At 46.3% G+C, this 20,833-nt stretch overlaps 1 protein-coding gene and 1 pseudogene across 6 annotated transcripts in view; one reads left to right on the plus strand and one right to left on the minus strand.

Moving 5' to 3' along the window:
• Window positions 1-20,833, plus strand: part of PALM2AKAP2 (PALM2 and AKAP2 fusion) — a 382,216-nt gene that overhangs the window by 21,679 nt on the left and 339,704 nt on the right. The gene's annotated exons all lie outside the window — the stretch shown is intronic.
• Window positions 10,804-11,285, minus strand: LOC129557038 (ATP synthase peripheral stalk subunit d, mitochondrial pseudogene; annotated as a pseudogene).

Genomic DNA, 20,833 nt, shown 5'->3' on the forward strand with positions numbered 1-20,833 from the left:
CAAAAGGCAAGGGAGCATCCGGCCCCTACCTGGGGTTCCCAAGTTTTAAGAGAGAGAAGCCGTCACATCCTAGATACTCATCAAGCGCTCGTTCAGATGAAATGGTCCCTTTACCAGCTTTCCCCTTTTATCTGGGGCCATGACAGGATGCTTGGGCTATGTTGCCGTCACCAAAATTGCACAACTTAAAAGCTGAGAATTATGTTTTCTTCAGTGACCTTATTGAGCACTGTAGCCGGGGATGGCAGCCTGTCAGACAGCCCCGAGGGACTGTTCCAAAGAGGTGAGGGAAGAGGCAGGAGCTTTTGCCGATGAAACAAGCATGTAGTTCAACATCAAAAGATGGCTATTCACACACACACATTAAAAAAACCAGACATCTCAAGTTAATGATTTTAGTGCTTTTCTCTGTATGAGAAGATGCAGGAGTCTGGCTCATTGAAATTTCTTTTGATATGGATCTTAACTATCTAGGGCCAGTATCCTCTTTATTCTCCTTCTTGAATTCCCCTCAGGGTATACCTTTGGGGTGTCTGCAGTTGCTGATGGCTTGATGGTAGGCAGCAGCCTTGTTTAGTGGGATGGCAGGCGACATTTTTTTGATCCGCAATAATATTTTAGTTCAGTTCAGTTCAGTCGCTCAGTCGTGTCCGACTCTCCGTGACCCCATGAATCACAGCACGCCAGGCCTCCCTGTCCATCACCAACTCCCGGAGTACACTCAAACTCATGTCCACAGAGTCGGTGATGCCATCCAGCCATCTCATTCTCCGTCGTCCCCTTCTCCTCCCGCCCCCAACCTTTCCCAGCATCAGAATCTTTTCCAGTGAGTCAACTCGTCGCATGAGGTGGCCAAAGTATTGGAGTTTCAGCTTTAGCATCAGTCCCTCCAATGAACATCCAGGATTGATCTCCTTTAGAATGGACTGGTTGGATCTCCTTGCAGTATAAGGGACTCTCAAGAGTCTTCTCCAACACCACAGTTCAAAAGCATCGATTCTTTGGCGATCAGCTTTCTTCACAGTCCAACTCTCACATCCATACATGACCACGGGAAAAACCATTGCCTTGACCAGACGGACCTTGGTTGGCAAAGTAATGTCTCTGCTTTTTAATATACTATCAAGGTTGGTCATAACTTTCCTTCCAAGGAGCAAGCGTCTTTTAATTTCATGGCTGCAATCAGCATCTGCAGTGATTTTGGAGCCCAAAAAAACAAAGTCTGACACTGTTTCCACTGTTTTCCATCTATTTCCCATGAAGTGATGGGACCAGATGCCATGATCTTTGTTTTCTGAATGTTGAGCTTCAAGCCAACCTTTTCACTCTCCTCTTTCACTTTCATCAAGAGGCTTTTGAGTTCCTCTTCACTTTCTGCCATAAGGGTAGTGTCATCTGCATATCTGAGATTATTGATATTTCTCCCAGCGATCTTGATTCCAGCTTGTGCTTCTTCCAGCCCAGCGTTCCTCATGATGTACTCTGCATATAAGTTAAATAAGCAAGGTGACAATATACAACCTTGACGTACTCCTTTTCCTATTTGGAACCAGTCTGTTGTTCCATGTCCAGTTCAGTCCCCTCTTAATGCCTGCCTTCCACATCGAGAGCAGCTTTCAGTCTGGTTCATCTCATTCCTGGAGATCTACCAATCTCCCCTTGAGAAAAGAGAGAGCTGGACACCCACTGTGACCTTGAAAGCAATAGTGAGCCGCATCCTTGACCAACAGTGACTCCACTACACGCATGTACCCCAAGCAGCTGGGCACAAAGCATCACCATCCCCATGGCACACCTTGCTGTGGACCATCAAGGCAGGAGTCGTGCCTATGAACCAGGAGCCTGGGTATTTAGGATGACCACAAGGGAATTTCAAAATACATAAATAAAAATGAGCCACGACTAGTTAGTTTCCTCTGATATTAAGGTCAGCATGTTTCAGAATGTCCTGTATGGGGTTAGTGCCTGTATTTTTCACCCATTGAACCCATGGACATTCTGACAATTTGGACTACTGCGGCTTCTGAAGTTCTTTTTTCCCCTGGATTGTTATAGACAGTCCCTGTTAGTTTCTTAGGGCTGTCATAACCAAGTGCCACAAACTGGGTTGGCTTAAATGACAGAAGTGCATGGTCTCCCAGTTCCAGAGGCTGGAATGCGAGATCAGGTATCAGCAGGCTAGGTTTCATCTGAGGGCTGTGAGGGTGGGGTCAGCTCCAGGCCTTTCTCCTTGTCTTGTCCCTGTCTTATCCCTTCACAAGCTCTTCTACATGTGTCCATGTCCAAATTTCCCCTTTTCATAAGGATACCAATCATGCTGGATTAAGCCCCGCCATAAGGACATAATTTTCATGACCTCTGTGCATGCATGTGTGTGTGTTCTAAGTCACTTTGGTCATGTCTGACTCTTTGCAACCCTAAGGACTATAGCCCGCCAGGCTCCACTGTCCATTGAATTTTCCATTCAAGCATCCTGGAGTGGGTTGCCATGCCCAACTCCCTGGGATGGTCCCAACCCAAGGATCAAACCCATGTCTCTTATGTCTCCTGCCTTGGCAGGTAGGTTCTTTACCACTATCACCACCTGGGAAGCCCAATACCTCTGTAAAGACCCTATTTATAAGGTCATATTCTGACTATGCCAAAGCCTTTGACTGTGGGGACCACAAAAAACTCTGGAAAATTCTTAGAGATGGGAATACCAGACCACCTGACCTGCCTCTTGAGAAATCTGTATGCAGGTCAGGAAGCAGCAGTTAGAACTGGACATGGATCAACAGACTGGTTCCAAATAGAAAAAGGAGTATGTCAAGGTTGTATATTGTCAACCTGCTTATTTAACTTATATGCAGAGTACATCATGAGAAATGCTGGACTACATGATGCACAAGCCAGAATCAAGATTTCTGGGAGAAATATCAATAACCTCAGATATGCAGATGACACCACCCTTATGGCAGAAAGCGACAAAGAGCTAAAGAGCCTCTTGATGAAAGAGAAAGAGGAGAGTGAAAAAGTTGGCTTAAAACTCAACATTCAGAAAACAAAGATCATGGCATCTGGTCCCATCACTTCATGGTAAATAGATGGGAAAACAGTAGAAACAGTGACAGACTAATTTTGGGGCTCCAAAATCACTGCAGATGGTGACTGCAGCCATGAAATTAAAAGACACTTGCTCCTTGAAAGAAAAGTTATGACCAATCTAGACAGCATATTAAAAAATAGAGACATTACTTTGCCAACAAAGGTCTGTCTAGTCAAAGCTATGGTTTTTCCAGTAGTCGTGTATGGATGTGAGAGTTGGATTATAAAGAAAGCTGAGGGCTGAGGAACTGATGCTTTTGAACTGTGGTGTTGGAGAAGACTCTTGAGAGCCCCTTGGACTGCAAAGAGATCCAACAAGTCCATCCTAAAGGAGATCAGTCCTGGGTGTTCATTGGAAGGACTAATGTTGAAGCTGAAACTCCAATACTTTGGCCACCTGATGCGAAGAGCTGACTCATTTGAAAAGACCCTGATGCTGGGAAAGATTGAGGGCAGGAGGAGAAGGGAACAACAGAGGATGAGATGGCTGGATGGCATCACTGACTCAACAGACATGGGTTTGAGTGAACTCTGGGAGTTGGCGATGGACAGGGAGGCCTGGCGTGCTGCAGTCCATGGGGTCGGAAAGAGTTGGACACGAATGAGTGACTGAACTGAACTGAACTAATTGAGGGCTGCGGGCTTCGCTGTCTCTGTGGTGGAGGGACGTAATTCAAGCCATACAGGGTCTCTGCTTATTGTCAGGTGGCACTTGCATCTCACAGTGATGGCCATTCACATCCTAGTCTGTTTCTGGCTGTGGCAGTAGAAACCGTGTCCCAAGGGAAGTGGCCCAGGGACAGGAGTAGTGGGATGCCGTTCACCATGAATGACCCAAGCCTCTGTGTTTTGTCACACTCCTGACTTCCTCTTAGCACCCAGGACCCTCAGGGTCCCCTAACCCTCTGTCTCCAGTAGAAGCCGTTTATCTTCGAAGCCTCTAGTCAAGGCCAAGAATAGCATTTCATACTAAGATGTGATGAAAGTGAAGTCTCTCAGTCATGACCGACTCTCGCAACTCCATGGACGTAGCCTACCAGCCTCCTCCGTCCATGGGATTTTCCAGGCAAGAGTACTAGAGTGGGCTGCCATTTCCGTCTTCAGGGGATCTTCCTGACCCAGGGATCGAACCTGAGTCTCCTGCATTGCAGGCAGATGCTTTACTGTCTGAGCCGCCAGGGAAGATGTGATGAAGAAAGCATAAATATTCCCTCTGCAAAAGCTAGTTAAAAACAGAGGGTAGAGCCTTAGAGCACATCCCAGAACCAGAATATCAGCTCAGTAACCATCAGGGCTGTTTCGTTCAAGGCCCTGGATTGTCCCCTGCCTCATCACCAAGAATGACCAAAACAATCCTGGTGGATTCATAGCTCTTTTAGCGTTTGCAGAACTCTCTCACTTCCATGCTCTTTTTGTGCATCAAAGAACAGGACAGGTGTCATTTTCTGCATTTCATTTCAGAGGAAACTTCAACTCGGCTAGGTAACTTGTCCAAACTCATCCAGGGCTGTGTCCTGCACATCTCCCTGCCTCCAGCATACCTACCCTGTGACCCTCCACCTCTCCTCCGGCTCCCCACGGTGTGGTCCATGTGGCCTGTATCTCTTCAGTTCAGTTCAGTTCAGTCGCTCAGTCGTGTCCGACTCTCCGTGACCCCATGAATCACAGCACGCCAGGCCTCCCTGTCCATCACCAACTCCCGGAGTTCACTCAAACTCATGTCCGAGTCGGTGATGCCATCCAGCCATCTCATTCTCTGTCGTCCCCTTCTCCTCCCGCCCCCAACCTTTCCTAGCATCAGAGTCTTTTCCAGTGAGTCAACTCATCACCTGAGGTGGCCAAAGTATTGGAGTTTCAGCTTTAGCATCAGTCCTTCCAATGAACACCCAGGATTGATCTCCTTTAGAATCGACTGGTTGGATCTCCTTGCAGTCCAAGGGACTCTCAAGAGTCTTCTCCAACACTACAGTTCAAAAGCATCAATTCTTCAGCGATCAGCTTTCTTCAGAGTCCAACTCTCACATCCATACATGACCACGGGAAAAACCATAGCCTTGACTAGACGGACCTTTGTTGGCAAAGTGATGTCTCTGCTTTTTAATATATTATCAAGGTTGGTCATAACTTTCCTTCCAAGGAGTAAGCGTCTTTTAATTTCATGGCTGCAATCAGCATCTGCAGTGATTTTGGAGCCTTAAAAAATAAAGTCTGACACTGTTTCCACTGTTTTTCCATCTATGTCCCATGAAGTGATGGGACCAGATGCCATGATCTTTGTTTTCTGAATGTTGAGCTTCAAGCCAACCTTTTCACTCTCCTCTTTCACTTTCATCAAGAGGCTTTTGAGGTCCTCTTCACTTTCTGCCATAAGGGTAGTGTCATCTGCATATCTGAGGTTATTGATATTTCTCCCAGCGATCTTGATTCCAGCTTGTGCTTCTTCAAGCCCAGCGTTCCTCATGATGTACTCTATCTCTTAGGTTCGCTCATTCCCTTGTTCTGCCCCAGGGCTCCATCCCGCCCCTCCTGTCCTCCCTAAAAGGCCAAAAAGTAGCCTAGGCCTGGTGAGGGTGGCCAAGGTGAGAACGATCTTTGTTCCAAGTTTTATGCCAAACAGGCAGCGTGGACAAAGGCTCAAGGCTCATGATGGAGCAGAGCAGCAGCAGGAAATGACGAGAAGGTGGGTGTGGCTGGAGCATGCCAGGAAGTGAGGCCACAAGGGCAGTGGGTGCTGGGTCACAGAAGGCCAGGCTTGCCAGGTTCAGGGGCCCGGACTTGATCCCATGGTTGGTGGAGTCACAAAGACCCAGGGTTTATCAGAGATTGCTCTGGTGGCAGAGTGGAGGCAAGGGTGCGTGCCTGCTTGCCCAGTGTCCCATCGCTGTTGGAGCTGGTAAATTGCTGAAGGCTTCTGAGGTGGCCTCTCTGTTTTGTGCAGGGGTCACCTTTAGTTCTTATCGCTCGTGTCATTCTCTGTAGACGGAAACCCAGAAGAAGCATCCGAACCAACTTCAGCTGAAAGCCTGATTGTCGATGGAGGCCAATTTAGAGTTGGAATGTGGAGGCTATTTCTGGACACTGTGATATCCTGTTCAACTTTCAGAGGAGTCTGGGAATAAAGGGGTGACTCAGTCTGTGAGCTTATTTTTAGGAAAAGCTGAGAATTCAGTCTAGAGCCACTCAGAGTCCTCCGTGCCTGCCAGTGCAGAGGTGCTATTGGTGGAGAGGATGCTGAGCAGAAATGCTGTATTTATCATCAACTCTTACCCAGTGCCTCCTACACGCCAGCATGTGGTTTATTGATTTGAAAACAAGATGGGAATCAACGTAAACAAACCTTTGAGTCAGAGGAGCCTATTTTAGGGCATTTACTTTTGAGAACTGCCTTTGGAGCTAAAGAATTAATATCGTAAGTGCTTCTGTTTATTGGGCATTTAATATGTACTAATACAACATATTTTGCTTTGCAAACGTTTAAGGGGAACTTTATCCTCTGTTAAAGGTATAGTGCAGTTGTCACTATTTTAGTAGGCATGGAAATGTTCACTCGAGGTTAAATATTATTCTAGGCAAAGGTGGCTGAGTTTGAATTTGACCCCAGGTCTAGCTCCAAAGCGCATGCAAAGGATCACTCCAGGTCTGGCAGATAACTGCCTCTCTTTGGTCTTGTGGGTTCAATACTAGGGTCGGGAAGATCTCCTGGAGAAAGGAATGGCTACCCACTCCAGTGTTCTTGCCTGGACAGAGGAGCATGGTGGGCTTAAGTCCATGGGGTTGCAGAGAGTCGGACATGACTGAGAGACTGACTGACTTGGTCCTGTTTATCACTAACTGACCCTGGGATTTTTGCCAGTTCAGCTCAGATTTGGCCTCAGAATCCTTCTCAACACAGTGTTCTCAGAGTTATCGTGACCAACCTAGCAGCTCAGTACTTGAGATAAAGCCCATCTGTCATCTTAATTTTATCTTTGCTTTAGTTCAAAATGGAGACTTTAAGTCTGGAGAATCTGTTATTGTTGATTTCTACAGCTCTATTTATAGCCTTTTACTTTCTAAACACTGGGAAGCAGTAGAGCGTTCACTCCAGCTTCCTTTTACAGTCAGTGGAGACTCTGTATTCTCTAATAGGGGTTTCTGACTGCCTTGGAGGGAAGAATGACATTTGAGGACCCCAAGCCTTGGTGAGACAATTGGCTTATGTGTGGGTGTCTGCAGTGGTGACTGGGAGATGGAGAATGAGCCTTAAGAACTTAGGCCATTTATAGCAGTAAACCTTTTAAATAGCCCAGTCTGATTAATTACAGCAGGGTGATGAGGTGGGATGGGCGGATGTGGTAGGCAGCCTAAGACAGCAAGATGGTGGGACCAACTCTGGGGAAACTTGCCGCTCTTTAGTTGTTCTGAGAGATGCCACCTCAGCTGGCAAACCTGTTGTCCTCAGAGTTTAGCACTCGAGGGAGCTTGAGGGCCCAGTGCAGAGAACAACTGAAAGTAAAGTGGAAGTTGCTCAGTCGTGTCCGACTCTGCGACCCCATGGACTAGGTAGCCCGCCAGGCTCCTCTGTCCATGGAATTCTCCAGGCAAGAATCCTGGAGTGGGTTGCCATTCCCTTCTCCAGAGGAAGCCCTTAAAAGCAAGCTCAGACAAGAGAAAGGGGATGAGGATTCCCAGGATGGTGGCAAAGGGGGAACCGAGTACCCAGCCATAGAATGAGATAGCAATCCATCTAGAAGGAATTTCTTTTTTGTTTTTTAAAGATTGCAGTATAATTCCTTTGCAATGTTGTGTTAGTTTCTGCTTGCGACAACGTGAACCAGCTATAAGCCTCCATTTGCCCTCTCCCTCTTGAGCCTCCCTCTTCACCCTACCCCTCCCACCCCTCCTCTCCCACCCCCTCCCACTCCTCTAGGTCATCACTGAACACTGAGTTGAGCTCCCTGTGTTACGCAGCAGCTCAGAACAAAGTTCTTGGTCAAGATCAAAAAACCGAACAGAGAGAAAGAGGAATAGAGATGCATTGCTTAGAAACCCGGAGGCTGCCATGATTTCTTCAAGATTCCAGATAACTGAACTGCAGTGGAGTTGAACAGTTAAAATGGATGAAAGGTAGCACATAGGGATCATCAGCGCAGGGTACATTCAACACAATTAGAACCTTTTTGCTTTACTTTTTCAAAAAAGAAAAGACAGATCCAGCTTAGGTTAGTAGCCTCTAGAGCCTGTCATCAGGCAGTGTGCAGGATTTCAGGCATAGGCCTGGGCTTCAGGGCTGGGAGTCCCGGCCCCAGGAATGGAATAGCTAAGGGTGTGATGAGATACATCTGAAATCTGGTTGTCAGAACTGAGGTGAGAGGTCGGGCAGAGGTGGACTCAAAATGCTGCTGCCCAGACTGATTGGTCCTGGCAGACAGTGCTCTCTCCCTGCTGATTTCATCCTGTTGAGCCTTATTTTCTGGGTGTGTATGTTATGCAAGCTTGGGGGACCCTTCAGATTATTTGGATCCAAGCCAGAAAGAGGGTTACCTTGGAGATGAATTTATTATTTCATCTCCTGAGATGCTGGTGAGTTGCCAAGCAGAGATCAGAGACCTGGAAGCTTTCACCAAGCTTTAAGACTAGACACAGCCCATTCAGTTCTCATCAACTCAGCAGCCTGATGCAGGTGTGTGTATCAGCTGCCTGGGAAGGATGCAGAAGGGACAAAAGCAATTTAGTATCAACAGGAGGCGAAGGCGTACAGGCTTTAATCCCCCACCCCTCACCATGCCGCTCCCTCCTGTAGCAGACACAGTGCAGAGAAGAGATGGAGATAGCGGCTTAGAAATAGTGTCTGCATTTGATTGGTTATGTGCACTTTGAGAATTAAAAAGTAGATGAGATTAATGCATGTCTAAATTAATGCATGTCTTGCTATACGTTGGATGACAGACACAGTGATTCTAAGATTCACTGTTGACATAGTATAAGTTATATAGCTTATACAGATATAGCACTGCCATGTCATTTTGAGAATACATGAACTTAAAATATTTTCTAGTGTGGGCTTCCCTGGTGGCTCAGAGGTTAAAGCGTCTGCCTCCAATGCGGGAGACCCGGGTTCGATCCCTGGGTCGGGAAGATCCCCTGGAGAAGGAAACGGTAACCCACTCCAGTATTCTTGCCTGGAGAATCCCATGGATGGAGAAGCCTGGTAGGCTACAGTCCACGGGGTCGCAAAGAGTCGGACACGACTGAGCGACGGAACGGAACAGAAATGAAGACACTCGCCATACACACACTCCTTAGAGCTTGGGAGCCCTATGGCTATGTCCCAGACCAGACACATAGAGTCCAAAGAAAATCAAAGACTGTCATATAATATAACTGTGTGGCCACCCTCGAAGCCCCACTTTTTTTCTAGGTGGCTCCAGAAAAGGACAACTCCCAGCCCAGCTCGGACAGCTGAATTAGATGGCTGAGTTGTGGCAGTGCTGCTGCCAAAACTGCTTGGATGGTTCCCCCAGGGGGCTTAAGGATGCAGTCAAGTTTCCTGGTTTACCCTGTGTTAAGCAGAAATCTTCACCCGGCCAGGTGGTGTTATGTCCATGTCACCTCATCATTGGAGAAAATGCATTACAATCTCCTGCAGTTTCTTTCATGAAATGGAGCATGGCATCAAGGAAATAAGATAGTCAGCATGGCATCACAGCGGGTCAGAAATAGTATCATCTACATATTTTGATTATATTTTAAAATTCAGTTTACACACAATAGGAACTCAGTTAATTAACTCCAAGCTGTAATCTCAGTCAGATTTGAATGGATCTGCATTTCAATAGCTTATTCCTCCAAAATAATATTAAGAAGTCCCATAGCAGCCTGTCATTCTAGAGCTAAAATCATAAAACTTGGTTGTTTTCTCCTCGTTTTCAACAACCATTATTATTTGTGCAATACTAATGAAACCAAGCAGTTAGTATGACTTTTTTGTAGTTGAGGTTAATTTGTCAATTTCCTGCCAGTCTTCCAATACCTCCAGCACACATTTTCCTGGTTAGTTGACAAATCTAATGATGGTAGTGCTGAGCGGACTGGCAAAGTTTACTTCTGTGGATCTTTTCCCAAATCATAACTGGTTGATTTTTTTTCCTTTGAGTTTTCCAGGACAAAGGAATTCTTATATTTAGTAACATCTTTTTATTCTAAACAAAACGTGAAATGTGCAAAAAAGTGAAAAGAATGAAATCATTTAAAAATGCCTGGCCTGGGGCCCGACACTAAATAAATATTTTAACATTCTAAAAGGAAAAACAATGCCCTTGATTTCAACACCAAAGAAATTTGGGGGATTTTCTTGGCATCGATTTTATGTAGGTGTAATTAGACTCCATATGCATTTTATTTTGAGTTTTTCTCACTTAACATTTACATGAATGTTTTCTCATGCTGTTATGAGATTTTCATAAATAGAATTTTAGTTGGTTACATAATCATTAGTAAGGAGTACATTTGGCTGTATCAGAAAGCCTGAGAAACAATAGCTTAAGTTTTTTTAGTTTCAAAGAACAAATTGGAACAACTGATGATGCTCTTGGGGTAGGGAGACTGCTCATTGAAGGCCGAAGGAGCTTTTCTTTTCTTTTCTTTGGCGCTTTTCTTTTTTTGCACTATGTAATTATTTTTAATGTCCAGAGTTTATAATCTGAGGACCAGAACTTTCTCCCATACTCAAGTTTATCAATTCTCAAATGGCTTATGAGGCCAGTACAGGTACTTACTCCTGTCTAATTTGGTTTCTGGGAAGACTTCATTCAAGTCCTCCGTGGTCATCTGATCAGGTGGAATGATGTTCCTCATCTTCTCCAGCTTTCTCATATTCCCGAATCCTGGTCTTTGAAAGAGACAAAAACTCAGCACAACTTTTCATATCTTCTTTTTCTTCAGGATCCACCTTGGCAGTATAATTTATCCTCCAGCATAGGAACTTTCAGGGCATTAAACTTCTTCTCAGAGTCACCCACCAAGCCAGACTTTGCCACATTGGCCATGTAGGAAACCCAGTTGATGGCAGGTGGCTTCTCAGGCAGAGTAACCAACCTAGAGTTGAGGGACTCGTTCCAGGATTTCAGGGAGTTAGCAAAGACCTTCTGGTTTCAGGGGATGATCTCCCCAGAAGTTACCCAGTCAATGGCCTTTAGAGCAAGTTTCCATCCAGGCATCTTGAGATCCTTCACTGACTCCGGCGGCCCACGGTTCACAGCAGCCCAGGAGGAAATCCTGATGCTCTGCTATCCTTAGGGAAGGCTGCCATGTACTAGGGAGACTGAGTCACATGATCACCCTCACTCAAAAAAGTCTGGGAAGGTGAGTTGATTACCTTTCCAGTCTCTCTGGTGAAGATAAGCAGGTGTCTTAGAATGAAGTGGTCAGAATTCCAATTACCATGTCAAAGGGCCATGGATTTCTTTTTTCTGAATTCCAGTTTGATTGCTGCCTGGCAAGGGGCAGGATTTAAAGGGCTGTGCTCCATTTATGACCTCCTGATTTGGTGCTGGAAACACAGATGTACAACCAAGCAGTCGTGAAAGTTGCATCAAAACCAGTGGATATCAGTTTCAGGGAGGTAGCTGTCAACACAAGATAAAGAAAAATTCCTCAGCGTTTAGAGCTGGCCCTATTTGAAATTAACCCTTTCATGGGATAATGAGCAGCCTGCCCCAGGATGCAGAGACTGAACAGAGAACTTGGTATGTAGGTAGAAGAGGCACTTTATGGACCAGGTGATCTCTACCATCGATATACATCTCCATGATTTAAAAATCAGAGTATATTTGCTAAAGTACTTCCCCAAGCATTGGCTGTGTGGTAGAGCCTTGTTCCCACGTTGCTCCTTAGTTACGTGAAATGTCGCTGGTAGAGTGATTACCAGACACGGTGAATTCACCCCCCAGGCTCTGGGCTCCAGTGCCATAGGGAAGCCCTGTCTTGGGCTTCCAAGCCATTGCCTGGGTTATAAAGCAGCCTCATCCAAAGTTACACATGTCTTTTTCCTCACTGCCTGTTAACACAGCACTATTATTTTTCCACAGGCCGTAGATTTCCCCTTTTGTGCCAACAAAATATGCATGTTCCTCATGGGAAGGATGGTGTGGACTCTGACATAACTCAGTTGTAAAACAAGGAAAAACATGAAAACCATTGACCCTTTGATTTATTTGCAAAATGGACTTGCTAAAATGGAAAGTTTCATTCATTAAACTCATTTTCTGTGAACTTAAAGCTATAAAGTAAGTGTGATCGATAAACTAGTGATTCTAAGCTTATGTAACTCAGGCAGCATGGTTTTATATATATATATATATAAAACAGAATTCTTCATTTTATTTTTGGCTGTACTGGGTCTTTGTTGCTGCATGTGGGCTTTCTCTAGTTGGAGTGAGCGGGCTACTTTTTTGTGGTGCATGGGCTTCTCATTGCAGTGGCTTCTCGTGTTGCAGAGCATGGGCTCTATAGGTCCGTGGGCTTCAGCAATTGTGGTGCACAGGCTTAGTTGTTCCGGGGCCTGTGGGATCTTCCCGGACCAGGGATCGAACCCATGTCCCTTGCATTGGCAGGTAGATTCTTAACCACTGGATCACCAGGGAAGTCCAGGATGGCTTTCACTTTAGGTGAAATGAGGATCCATTGGAGGATTTGAGCATCATCTGACCTATTTTTTTAAGGATCACTTTAGCTGTGGTGCTGAGACTAGATATAGAGATCAGATTAGTTACCATAGGGGAAGGGAGTTGGGAGGTGGACAAACTGAGTAAGTGGGTGATTGATGGGTACTTTCAAGAAGTTTTGCTGTAAAGGGCAAAAGAGAAAGGGAGAGGTAGATGAAGAGGAATTTGAGCTCAAGGGAGACTGCTTTTAGACATGTTAGAGCATGTTTGAGTGCTGTTGAGAATGATCTGGAGACTGGGAAAAGTTGCTGAGGCGGGAAAAGAGAGAGAGAGTTGCTGGAAGGCCATCCTTGAGTTAGGGAGTGAGGATGCCATCGAGGGCACAAATGGAGGAGAGTCTTCCGAAAGTGACGGCAGAGCCTGTGGGACCAGCAAGGAGGCTGGAGCCCGTGATGGAGGGTGTGGAGGAGGCTTTCTGACTGCTCTGATTTCTCAGTGAAATGGGAAGCAAGGTCAGCCACCGGCAGTGAGGAAGGGGGAAGAGGCATTGAAAGTTTGAGGAGGTGGAAGGTGTAATATCATGCTCCGAGACAGTTCAAGAGGAATTAAACTAGGGAAACACAGATTTCTGGATACCTCTGAGGCCTCCCTACGATTGAAATTCATGAATCAAAAACAAAACCAGACAACATGGTCCTGTGTTCTCCTCCAGCATATTCAGCTGAATGTGTACAGATACAGACAGGCAAAGTGTTGGATTTCATCTGAGTTGGGTTTTTGAAAGACTGTGGTCATAGTTATTGATGGTGGAATCTAAAAGCTTCCCAAAGAGGAAATTGAGGGCATGAGGTGGGGAAAGGGCCGTGAAAGGGTGATGGGATCAAAACAACATAAAAAGAGTATTGTATTTTATGAATTGGGTTGTCTTTTATAAATTAAATAATATTTCCAATGCGTGATGGAAAGTTCAGTTCAGCCGCTCAGTTGTGTCCGACTCTCCGCGACCCCATGAATCACAGCACACCAGGCCTCCCTGTCCATCACCAACTCCCGGAGTTCACCCAAACTCATGTCCATCGAGTCAGTGATGCCATCCAGCCATCTCATCCTCTGTCATCCCCTTCTCCTCCCGCCCCCAATCCCTCCCAGCATCAGAGTCTTTTCCAGTGAGTCAACTCTTCGCATGAGGTGACCAAAGTATTGGAGTTTCAGCGTTAGCATCAGTCCTTCCAGTGAATGCCCAGGACTGATCTCCTTTAGAATGGACTGGTTGGATCTCCTTGAAGACTCTCAAGAGTCTTGTCCAACACCACAGTTCAAAAGCATCAATTCTGCTGTGCTCAGCTTTCTTCACAGTCCAACTCTCACGTCCATACATGACCACTGGAAAAACCATAGCCTTGACAAGACGGACCTTGGTTGGCAAAGTAATGTCTCTGCTTTTTAATATGCTATCTAGGTTGGTCATAACTTTCCTTCCAAGGAGTGTCTTTTAATTTCATGGCTGCAGTCAGTATCTGCAGTGATTTTGGAGCCCCCCAAAATAAAGTCAGCCACTGTTTCCACTGCTTCCCTATCTATATCCCATGAAGTGATGGGAACAGATGCCATGATCTTAGTTTTCTGAATGTTGAGCTTTAAGCCAACTTTTTCACTGTCCTCTTTCACTAAAAACTAAGTAGTGAGTTTGCATGTGTGAAAAATCCTATATGATTAGGAATAATTATCTGCTGATATTTCTGTTTACATTGTGTTTTTTTTGTGTGTGTTATTGTTTTTTTTTAATCGAAGTATAGTTGCTTTACAAAGATGCTTAGCATCACTAGTTATTAGAGACATGCAGATCAGAACTACAGTGAGATATCACCTCACACTGGTCAGAATGACCATCATCAAAAAATCTACAAACAATAAATGCTGGAGAGGGTATGGAGAAAAGGGAACCCTCCTGCACTGTTGGTGGGAATATAAACTGACAGCCACTGTGATGTATATTGTGTTTTCTTAAAGCAAGTCACGGTATATCTGGAAGAAGCTAGATATAAGGCATTCTGAATATAAAGCAGTTGGTCAACTGGGAGGGCTCTGAGCAGAAGCTATGTGTGACATGGGTCACTGGCCCAGCCCCCAGGCCCAGATGGGAACGTGCAGCCGGTGCCCCACTGGCCAAGGAGTGGCCGTCTTGGTCATATAACAGAACTAGGGATCAGCGATGTATCTGGTCAGAGGCGCGGAGACTGCTCACAGGGAGAGGGCAGCTGACTATATGGAGCCAGGATCTGAGGAACTGCTGAGAGTTGAGGACAGCAGGCGATGGGAACGCCCATCTGAAAAGGGAGCAGGGTGGTGGGCAGTGTAATAGAACCGCAAAGGAGGGGCAGCGTGGAATTCCAGCCATTCCTCCTGAGTTACCAAGCCTGGATTTGGAGGTGAGGGTTGTTGGTGGAATCACCCAGACCACAGAGGTAGCTCAGAAGGAAGGAAGGAACCTGGTGGCGGGGGTGTGGGGTCTGGTTCTTACCTTGGAACACCCTTCCCACCGTGGTCTTCACTGGCCGAGACACTGGGCAGGACTGAGCCTGAGGATGGGGGCACTGATGTAGCTGTAGAACCTGGGAAAAGCAGGGGTGGAGGAAGCGAGGGGGGGTTGACGAGGAACAGCTGTTCCCTTCCCAGAGCAGATGGGAGGTTTCCGTACCAGCACACCATTTACATCATCCATGACAAAATGCGTGTTTATTTCATCTGTGGCCCCACTGCCCATATTTAACAGAAGTCCGGACAGGGTAAGGGGCTTCCCAGGTGTTGCTAGTGATAAAGAACCCGTGTGCCAGTGTAGGAGATGAGGGTTCAATCTCTGGGTTGGGAAGACACCCTGGAGGAGGGCATGGCAATCCACTCCAGTATTCTTGCCTGGAGAATCCTATAGACAAAGAAGCCTGGTGGTCCAACTGCTAGGACCTCAAAGAGTCAGACATGACTAAAGCGACTTAGCATGCATGATAAGACAGGGTAAAGGGAAACCACAGTTCGTTTTCTTGGCCTCACTGAGCTTATTCTTGCCTAGGGCTGGTATGTATGTGTTAAGTGTCATGAGATGGGGTGACTCTTCCTGGCATGAGTCTTGATTCTAATCCAGCAGTGTCATGGTCTTGTCATGAGATCCTTCCATGTTTGAGTCTTCTCATCCTTGATAAGGAGTTAGCATTACCTGGTCTCTCAGTAGCAGCAGATAAGAGATACGGAAGTGCTTTGAAAAGCATGATGTAGACGCAGCTGGAAGGCTTCTGCAGTAGGTGGGGATACAGAAGCCCTAACCTTGCAAAATGAAGTGAGGTCAGCACAGATTAAGCAGACCAAATCAAATCTTTGATGGTTGAGTGATTTCTAAAAATGATTGCAGGTCGGCACAATTTAATAGGACTGCCCAGAGCAGCTGAAAACATTGTCCAGGACAGATCAGATAAAGCCAAGTTAGAAATTGGTTGTTGCTGTAAATCAAGCGGTAGGCTATCACTGACCTAGATTTTTCCCAGAAGTTTTCCCACAGGAAGTGAAAGAAAAACCACCCCATGGCTGCCAGGGCTTGATTTGTCAGGAGCTACGCGAGGTCTACATGGCATTAAAAGATTGCCCATCTCTCGGCTTGCCCTAATGAGTTGGGGCTCATTGAATTCAAAGCCAGTGAGATGTGTAAATCAAATCTATAGAATAACATGGCCAGATTTCAGCCCCAGTTGGCAGCGAGCCGTACAGCCTCTGGTTGCATCGTTCTTCCCTTAGCTACTAAGTGTTCAGCTTGTTGCTGAAACTGCTGCTTTTTAATGCCTCACGCTATAAGGTCAATATTTTCCCCATTTTCTGCCTCCGTTTAAGGAAGTAGGGATGAGAAATGGCATAAAGAGGAAGCTTGTTGTGGGCCCTGACTTGGGAGACCCAGAGAGCTAGTCCTGAAACCAAGAACTGGCTGGCTGTTTCCTCTCTGCACCAGAGGGTATGGGGCCGATCTGAGGGACCCAGGGATGTGGGAGCTATTCCGGAGCATCCTGGGAAGACCCAAGAGCCAAATCTTCTCATCTTATGTCAGATCTGTGCTGTGCTGTGCTGTGCTTAGTCGCTCAGTCATGCCCGACTCTTTGTGACCCTGTGGACTGTAGCCCACCAGGCTCCTCTGTCCATAGGATTCTCCAGGCAAGAATACAGGAGTGGGTTGCCATTTCCTTCTCCAGGGGAATCTCCCCAACCCAGGGATCGAACCCAGGTCTCCTGCATTGCAGGCGGATTCTTTACCATCTGCGCCACCAGGGAAGCCCTATGTCAGGTCTGCAAAGCATATAATATACCACACCTCGCACCCCAACTGATCAAAGTCAGGCTCGGTCAGCACAGGATGGTGTGTGATAGTCCCCAGGGCCCTCCTCACTGCTTTTGTGTCAGCAGCCTTCCTCTCTCCCACATTCTGAACCCCTGGCCCTGAAGCTGACTTTGACTCCACCTTTGCCCTTTGGGTGTGTGTCATACAGTGACGGGGCCGATCAACGCTCCCTGACTCTTATGTGCGATGTCGGAGGAGTTTGGAGTGGCTTTGGTGACAGTATCGGAAAGCACCCAGTTGCACGTTAGCACGTGGTGGGTGAGCATAGTTCGCATGAAGATAGAGATACAGTGCACACTTGTCCCTCACCCTGGCTCCATTGCTCTGCTGGCCTTTTTCACCCAAGTGCGTGTGGAAGTGTTAATGCGTCCACACCGAAATGTACGGGTGTCAGTGATGGAGTTTTCATGGGAAGAAAAATCTAAGAAGCATCCAAGTACAGGCCTAGAAACCGTGTGGGTCTGAACGTGATTGTGGTAGAATTGTAAGGCCTTGGCTGCCCTCTGTGTAGAACTTTGTAACAATCAGATGCCAAGAGTGGTATTGAGAAGTGAGCGTCCCGCCACTGAAACAGTTGATTCATTCTTTTCATTTATCCACATGCAGAATAAGTATTGATGGCCTACTGTGTGTTGGGATTTCCTGGTGGCTCAAAGGGTAAAGAGTCTACCTGCAATGCAGGAGACCTGAGTTTGATCCCTGGGTTGGGAAGATCCCCTGGAGAAGAAAATGGCAACCCACTCCAGTAATCTTGCCTGGAAAATCCCACAGACGGAGGAGGAGCCTGGTGGGCTGCAGTCCATAGGGTCAGAAAGAGTTGGACACAACTGAGCAACTTCAGTTTCACTGTGTGCTCGGGATTCTAGGACAGCCCAGCAGGATAGATGGACTAGGTACGAGGATTTACTCGATGATGCTGGCAGTGAGTATTCTGAGAGAGAGAAGCCTGTGGTGTTCTCAGGATAGGTACCTTGTCCGTGGTCACAGACTAGAAAGTGACAGGGCTAGACTTCGAATACATGTCTGTCTGACACCCAAACTCAGCTACCAGTCACTAATCTGTAGTACTTCACAAGCATTTCCCTGTAACTGCATGGGGGCGGGGAGAGACAGGAACAGTGGGAGACAATGGTGGGAGGTGGACCAAGCTTTTGCTAGGTAAGGGGTTTGGATTTTGTCCTGGAGGTGATGGGAGGCTCTGAGGGAGTGAGCTAATTGCGTGTGCATTTTTGAGAGAGTTTTCTACTATAGTATAGAAAGTAGCTTCAGTTGGGAGAGAGAGGGACCACTCAGAGGTGGTTTCATTGATCCCATAATAAAGTAGCAATAGTCCAAAGTAGGAGGTGGGTGGCAGGAACTGGGAGGTTGGGATTGACGCACATATGCAATTGATACCGTGTATAAAACAGATAATATAATGAGAACCTACCGTATAGCACAGAGAACACTATTTAATGCACTGTGGTGACTTGAATAGGAAGGAAAATCCAAAAGGGAGGGGATACATGCGTATGTGCAGCTGATTCATTTAGCTCTGCAGTAGAAACTAACACACCGTTGGAGAGCAACTATACTCCAATAAAAATTTAAATCCAAATAAAACAAAAAAGTGGAGCAGCTGTGCAGTTGCTGAAGAAGGCATGGGTGCGATAGTTTTGAGTTATGATTTTCAAGGTGATGTTAATCGACAGATCTTGAAATTGATTGAAATATGATAGGAAAGGTATGGAGAAATAAAGGAGAGAGCCAGGTGTCTAGCACAGCTAAGTGGATGGGTTGATAGTGTTATTTATCAGGATAGGGAACATAAGAAGTGTAAGCACTCAGCCGTGTCTGACTCTTTGCAACCCCATGGACTCTAGCCTGCTCTGCCATAGGGTTTTCTGGGCAAGAATACTGGAGTGGGTTGCCTTTTCCTTCTCCAAGGGAATGTAAGAAGAGGAATATATTTTAGGGGAAGGTGGTGAGTTTAGTTTGGACACGATGAGCTCATGATGCCCTTGGGACACAGGTGTGAGATGCCTGGCGGGCATATGAACATACAGGTCTAGATCGCAGGATGGTGATCCAGTGTGGGGACTTAAAATCTGCGTTTAATAGTAACTTCAACCATGCGAGTGACTGAAGCTCTCCAGGGAGAGAATGTAAAATCAACCTGATGACTCGCATATTTAGGGACGAGGGTGGCCAGAGAGTGGGAGGACGGTTAGGGCAGGTAGGAGGGTGGTCGCTGAAGAGGAAAGAACTTTTCACGAAGGCGGGAGTGATGCATGATATTGAATGTTGCTGACAGTAACAGGGCTTCTGGAAAGTGTCCACTGAACACGCCAACTGGGAAGTCACTGGTGGCCCAGACAGAATGGGAGTGCTGGTCAAATAGAGTGGTGAGGTCTGGAGTTGAGCTGAGAGCAAGTGGGGACGCTGAATGAAGGTCTGGCTCCCCACCTGGTATGGCTGTGGAAAAAGAAAAGAAATGAACTTTGTTAGAGAGGGCATAGGATTTACATGGCTTCCCCATGGCTCAGATGGTAAAGAGCCTGCCCTGCCTGCAATGTAGGAGACCCGGGTTCCATCCCTGGGTTGGAAAGATCCCCTGGAGAAGGAAATGACAATCCACTCCAGTAATCTTGCCTGGAGAACTCCATGGATGGAGGGGCCTGCTGGGCTATATATGGTCCATGGGGTCACAAAGAGTCAGATTCGACTGAGCATGCTCCCTCTCTCTCTATATATATATATATGATTAATATGGGTTGTTTTTAAAGAAGTCTAATTTTTTTTTAATTTGTATGGGAAAAAAATTTGTACTGGAGTATAGTTGCCTTACAGAGTTGTGTTAGTTCCTGCTGTACGGCAAAATGAATCAGCTCTATGTATACAGATATCCCTCTTCTGTGGATTTTCTTCCCATTCAAGTGGTGGTAGAGCGCTGAATGGAGTTCCCGGTGCTATCTAGTAGGTTCTCATTAAGAAGTCTAAATTCTTAGGTGAAAGAGCTAGTTGAAAATAAAGAGGTGGAAACTGCAGGTGAGTGGAAGGATTGATGATGGCATTGGGTCTCTGAGAGATGATGGAATTCAGGGCACTGGTGATGAGCCTTTTATATACAAACAGAAAAGAATACTTATTTTAAATATAGGCTTATTTAAATATAGGCTTGTGCTGGGAAGGAAGTGTCTTCTAGTGAAGCTCCAGACTGACAAAGGGCAGGCACAAGGATTCCTGGACAGTGTCAAGAGCCCACCTGAGGTTGAAGACCACAGACTCGTAGTGGCTATCTCCTGCAGTGTTATGGTACCCTGCATGGATGTATAATCTTGGGACATCAGGATGGGCACTGAATCCTGATTTGGAATTCTGCTAGATGGGTATAGCCAAAGGATGCGGAGGTGAGGTGGTTGAGAATACAGGAAAACAGTGGTTGGAAATGATTGTTCACTTGATTTTAGCCAAAAAGAGATGAAAGGGAAGAAGACAGCAGAGCTATGATGAGTGGGGAGAAAATAAAGCCGTAGATGAGGGGGCTTGAAAAGATCCTAAAGCACGTGTGGTGAGGATAAGCAGGGGGAGAGAGGGGAGGATAAGCAGGGGGAGAGAGGGGAGGATGGGAGGCTGTGGCTGGAACCTGGGCCTTTGTAGCTAACATTTCATACTTAGTGATGAGGCCAGATGTCAGCCCTCGGGAGGGATGGTTGACAAGGGGAGATCCAGGTTATCTAAGATGAGA

The sequence above is a fragment of the Moschus berezovskii genome, chromosome 7 (assembly GCF_049115385.1).
Source record: "Moschus berezovskii isolate FMDL1 chromosome 7, NW_MosBer_1.0, whole genome shotgun sequence".
Taxonomy (NCBI): Eukaryota; Metazoa; Chordata; class Mammalia; order Artiodactyla; family Moschidae; genus Moschus; species Moschus berezovskii.